Source organism: Rattus norvegicus, chromosome 4, assembly GCF_021556685.1.
Source record: "Rattus norvegicus strain SHRSP/BbbUtx chromosome 4, alternate assembly SHRSP_T2T, whole genome shotgun sequence".
Taxonomy (NCBI): Eukaryota; Metazoa; Chordata; class Mammalia; order Rodentia; family Muridae; genus Rattus; species Rattus norvegicus.
Window position 1 is genome coordinate 165,206,540 of NC_141537.1, and position 5,973 is coordinate 165,212,512.

At 39.1% G+C, this 5,973-nt stretch overlaps 1 pseudogene; it reads left to right on the top strand.

Annotated features, from left to right (window-relative positions):
• The first annotated feature begins 4,226 nt into the window (after positions 1-4,226).
• Positions 4,227-5,640, top strand: Hax1-ps6 (HCLS1 associated protein X-1, pseudogene 6; annotated as a pseudogene).
• Positions 5,641-5,973: the final 333 nt, after the last annotated feature.

Below are 5,973 nucleotides of genomic sequence, written 5' to 3' on the forward strand. Positions count from 1 at the left end.
TATTTACATTTTGATTGTTTTTCCCTTTCCCGGTTTCCGGGACAACATGCCCCTAACCCCTGCCACTCCCCTTCTCTATGGGTGTTCTCCTCCCCATTCTCTCCCCATTACTGCCCTCCCCTCAACAATCTTGCTCGCTGGCCTTTAAGTCTTGGCAGGACCAAGGGCTTCCCCTTCTTACTAAGCTATTAATTGCTACCTATGAGGTCGGAGCCCAGGTTCACTCCATGTAAAGTCTTTGGGTAAAGGTTTAGTCCCTTGAAGCTCTGGTTGGTTGGCATTGTTGTTCATATCGGTTCTCAGGCCCCTCTGTTACAATCCTAACTTATAAAGAAAGATAGTTGCTTTTACCTACTTAAACAAAGAGCAAAAAAAAAAAAAAAAAAAAAACAAGGGAAAAAAAGGCTTCATCAACTATTCTGTGCTCATTGCAGTCCATACATTATTTTAATATAGAAATATATATTACCTCTGAAAGCTTTATGTTTTAAGAAAAAACTCAACCAAAGCAAAGAGGAAACAACAACAAACACAAATAAGAAATTAAGAGTATAACTCTGACAAGTTTCACCCTTGGGTATGCTGAAAAGGGTGACTAACTGTCTCAGCTTCTTGCATGATCCTACCTCAGACTAATGCTGGTTTCTCTAAAGATTTGCTTCCAGGATAATATCAAAACAGCTAGTTCACTTGGAACAGTATCACAAACTGTTCTAGTCTTAACTTCAGTGAAGCTCTGAACTTTCTTAGCACATAAAGGCTGCACAACAAATGCTACAGTTAGCTTTCATAACAGTAATAATTTTTCTTATTTTTGGGGGCCCCCCAAAAGCAATTCTAGATCCAAAATCAACAGGAAACAATTTTAAGAAAATTATTCCATGTTCCAAGAGGTGGAGTGGTTAATTTTTGGCAATTCAGTGGGTGTTGGATATTTGTCACCTTTTAATAGGGACTGGGTACAAATAGTTATGGGTTTTGACAAGGAAGAGACAAAATAGGGAGTTTAGATTTAGAGACTTTTTTTTGTCTTTTCTTTCCTTTTCTTTCTTTCTTAGGTAAGAGGAAGGAGAATAAGAGGAAAGAGGGGGAATATAGGAATATGATAGGTATAATAAGAAAAAAAGGAGTGGATTATTGAATTTACTCTTAAATAAAAAATCTTATTGCCATAATCTTACATTAGAATAGATCTTTGTATTTTGATGCAAAATCAGGGTTATATTTTCGAAATATCGGTACAGAATTTTAGTATTTTGATGCAAAATCAGGGTTATACTTTAGAAATATTGGTACAGAATTTTGTATATTGATACAGAACTAAAATTATTTTGATACACTGGTATATATTATTAAATATTGACACAAATTTAAGGTTAATTTTGATACATACATTGTATATATATTTTAATTTTTAAATGATAAATTGTGCCCATAAAATTCTTGATGATATTATGTAAAGTTCTAGTCTTTTAGAAGTTACTATTACAAATACCTATTATACTAAGGTGTTTTCAGGATTATTCAGGTAGTAAATAGCTAAGAACAAACAATGTTTGACAGTTTAGATATACAATAGATAGATATTTGGTCTTCAAAAAAACCTTAGAAATCCAAAGGATATGACATTTAGAATAGTTTCATTATTAAAGGATCTTTTTGATTATGAGACAGTTCTGCTTCTGGCAGTACCCTCAATTTACTTCAAAGAAGTTGATGGTTATCAAAGAAACTGCTGTTGCTCAAATTGGCCTTTAGGTGGCAAACATTTCTTACTTCTCACCTAATGCTGTGGGTTCACAAATGAAACACACACACACATACACACACACACACACACACACACACACACACACACACACACACACAAGCACGCACACACAAGCACACACACACACACACACACACACACACACACACACAGCCTTACATATTATATGCCTTAATCAGTTCAATGGCTGGGCCACTTCCAAACCTCCTTATAGCTAACTCTCCCTCCCGATATTCCTATATTATTACTTACTAAAGCCTATATTTCATCCTGGCTGCTCTGGACACAGGCCTCCAACCCTCCTGGGCCATGATTCCTGACTCTTACATGTTGGTTTTTCCTCTGTCCTATACTTCTCTGGCTGGCTATCATCTTTCCTGGCATACTGCTTTTAACTCCTCCCTCCACTGTTGGTTCCCCTATCCACTAACACCAAAGCCCCACTTCTGTCTCTGTGTCCAGCCATTGGCCACCAGCAAATTTATTTACCAGCCAGAAACAACTGGGTGCAGGAACTCTCAGGATCTTACATGCAGATTCTTGTGCAATTTTGAGATCCAATTAACATAATACAAACATTAGTCCAAATCCACAGTAAACTTCATTTGAAGATGGCTTCAAAGGTAGTAAGTTACTTCCAGGCTAAAGTGCCCCAGCTTCAAACTGCAGACAAAATGCTGTACAGAATGAGTAAACTTAAACACAAGAAAAGTTGAATGCTGAGCTCTGCCAAGACAGGGTAAGCAAGTCCTTCTTAATTCCTGTTTCACAAATGTGTCAATCAGATGCTCTGGGCCAAAATAGTGAATGTAGATGTTTCAGCTGTACATAAACTACTGGGTTGCTGTCCAATCAACCAGCCATCTATCAATTCTTAGTCTTAGAAGCTACTTACCTGCACTTCCTACTTACTCAGGTGACATTTATTCCTGCTCAACTCATATTGGGGTTGAAGACTAGGTAGTTATAGTCTCACAATTAAGCTTAAGTGTTTAGGATTTAATACTATGTTTTAGATCTAAGATGGTAGATTGGTAATGCAAGTTAGGATAGAAAATGATTTAGATACAGAACTCCAACTCACCAAGATACAAGATAGAGTAAGTAACGGATTAATGTCTCCAAATTGCCAAATACTGTGGACTAGCCATTAAAATATAAGCCATCTCTGATAGTCTTCATAATTGTTATTATTTTATATAAAGAAAATAGAGTCTTTTATTGTATGAGAAAAGGGAATTACAGAGAGAAAAATCTTATGTCTATATGGACATGGCACCTGACTTTAAAAAACTGATGGCCTATAGATTAAGCAAGTAACAGGAGGCAGAACATCCAAGAGAGAGAAAGGATTCTGGGATAGTTCTGGGCAGTTACCTAGGAAGATGTGACAATACAGATGCATGGTATTTGAGCACAGGTAACCAGCCACATAGCAGAATGTAGATTAAAAAAGAGTTAATTTAAATTATGATCTAGTCAGAGAAGAACCTCATTATACAGCTAAGATATTTGTAAATATATTTTGAGTTTGAGTTTTTTCTGGAAGCATGGGGCTTAGAGGAAGAACCAGGCCCAACTTATCTATATCTAGAGTTTAGATATCCATAAAGAACATTATGACAGGCTCACATAAGCCAAAAAACTGAACCACACTGCAGGGTCTGAAGGAAGTTCAACAGCTTGGAAAAGTGCTTTTTCCAGTTGACTCATTCGGTCTGAGAATGATTGTCAGCACTCCTTACTGCTTATATACTATTGCAGGGAAGATTGAATTTTAGTGAATCTGGTCAGTTTCAGTGACTTCCTGAAGTTATTTTGATTTGTTTCCTTTCTGAATTGATGAGCTTTCTTACAGAATGGATATTTAAATCTTAGAATACATTGTTACATAGCAACAGAAAGATGTTAGAGATAGATGGAAATAGAGATGGTAGATGTTGGAAAAAAGAGAGAAGAAACAAAAAGGAATGTAGAGGAGAGGAGAAGAGGATGAAGAAAGAGAAAAGAGGGAGATAATGGGAGGAGAGATTATCAAGTTAGCAAGCCTTCCATTCTAGAAGGACTATGGAATTTATTTTCCAGATTTTGCTGCCGAACCTTTGAAAATGAGGCAGCCATTGAGACCAAGCATGGTTAAGATTTCACTCTCATTCTTGTTGGTATCAGCTGTGTATGAAGCTTCAGTTATTGTTTGCTTTATCATTGGACTGTTTGAATTTGTTTGGTATAATAGAACATCATGGTCTGGATGATTTGTAAAGACAAATAAAAAAACATTTAATTATCGTGGTCCAAAATACTGTATATAAGTGTAGCTGGCATCTCTGGTTGGCTCTGGTAAGAGACTTCCTTACATCTGTCATCATGAATGGGCAAGGCACTCATGAGGCCTCACTTTCTCTGAAGGAAAAAATTAATAATTTTATAGATAATTAATGTGTGGCAGGGTCAGATGTATCAGTTTCTTCAGTGTTGTGGCAATGGGAAAGTTGCCAATATTCAAATAAATAACTCCATGCTTGCTCATGTAAGCAGGCAAAATCAACATCATTGTGTCTCACATATATACAAAACACATACAAGGAATGAGCTTTAATAACCACAGCTTCAGTGAGTCATGAATTCCACAGCCATGCAATGTCCAGAAGTCACTGTTTAAGAACAGTCCTACAGTGTTATATCTAACAGGGTAGAGTAAGCTGGTGGTCTTGTGTTGCCTGTGGGCTCCAGAGTTTCAATGTTTCTAGTGCACCTATGGGAATGAGCTTCTGTGCTGTTCTCTCAGGTTTTTCAGGCCTTTTTGGCTTTCCTGGACCTTGGATCCACCGATATCCTTTTTTTGTTTGTTTGTTTGTTTTTGAGGGACGACCAGAGATGATGCTGATGAGGGAGGAGGGGGGCAGGAGGAGAAGGGGCAGGAGGAGGATGGGGAGGGGGAGGAGGAGGAGAGAAGAAGGAGGAGGAGGAGAAGGGAAGGAGAAAGAAGAAGAAGAAGGAAGAGGAGGAAGAGGAGGAGGAAGAGGAGGAGGAGGAAGAGGAGGAGGAGGAGGAGTAGGAGGAAGAAGAGGAGGAGGAGGAGGAGGGGGGGAGGGGGAGGAGGAGGAGGAGGAGGAGGAGGAGGAGGAGGAGGAGGAGGAGGAGGGATAAGAATGGGAAGACAGAGGTGTGTGAGGTTGAGAGAGCTATGTCTTTGATGGTTCTCAGCCTACAGAGGAATTTGGTTTCAGCTTCAACCCCAGAGGAGGAATGTGATTCTATAGCAACTTTGGCTTTGACGATCTAGTACAAGATTTTAATAGCATCTTCAGCGAGATGGGGGCCCCGGATCTTGCCTTCCTACTCTCCTGGACTTCCAGGTACTGAGTCAGAAATACCTGGTGAAAGACAGAGGGAGGGGCAGACACTATGAAACTCAATGCTTAAGTACACAGACAGTCACCAACCTAGGATCTTTGAGGGGATCTTGGAGAGTTATGCAAAACCTGAATCCCCCAAACCAGCTGCATATTGAGGGTCCCTGGGACCTTTTCATAGGTTGGATGATACACGGCCTGAGAGTCCCCATTCTAGAGCCAGACAGGACAACTATCTTGACTCCCAGGATTCCCTGCAAGGTCTCAGTCCACTTCAACTCCACCCCAAATTGTGTTTCAAAAGTGTTTCTGTGACCAAGATCACTAAGCCAGATGGGAGAGTGGAGAAACACTGCAATGTGGTAGACAGAAGGCCAGAGACTAACCACAGTGACCCATCAAGAATTCCATGACAGTTCCAGAACCGATCCAGATTCTCAGCGATCTTCAGTTTTGGATGATCCCTTTTCCATTCTGGACTTGCTCCTAGGCAGTTGGTTTCGGTCCCAATAGCTTTCTTAAACCTCAGAAGTCTTCCCACTCCCTTCCTGTTGCTCATTGCCAAGAAGCATAGCTTTGTCTGTCATCCTGGGGTTTTAAATGTGTGAAACAATTAATTGAGCTTACGGAAGTCTGTCATTTTTCTGAATTGAACAATAAAGACTTTATTTATGCTAAAAACAGAACCGTCCTCCATTCGAGCTCTTTTGATTGTTGGCCATAGTCCCTTACTTCAAAGCACCAAATGGTTTTTGTTGTTGTTGTTGTTTTTCTTTTTTTTGGCTCAAATGAAAAGTCTGAAGAAGTTTTTAAATTTAATAATTCTGATAAAACATCTATATAATT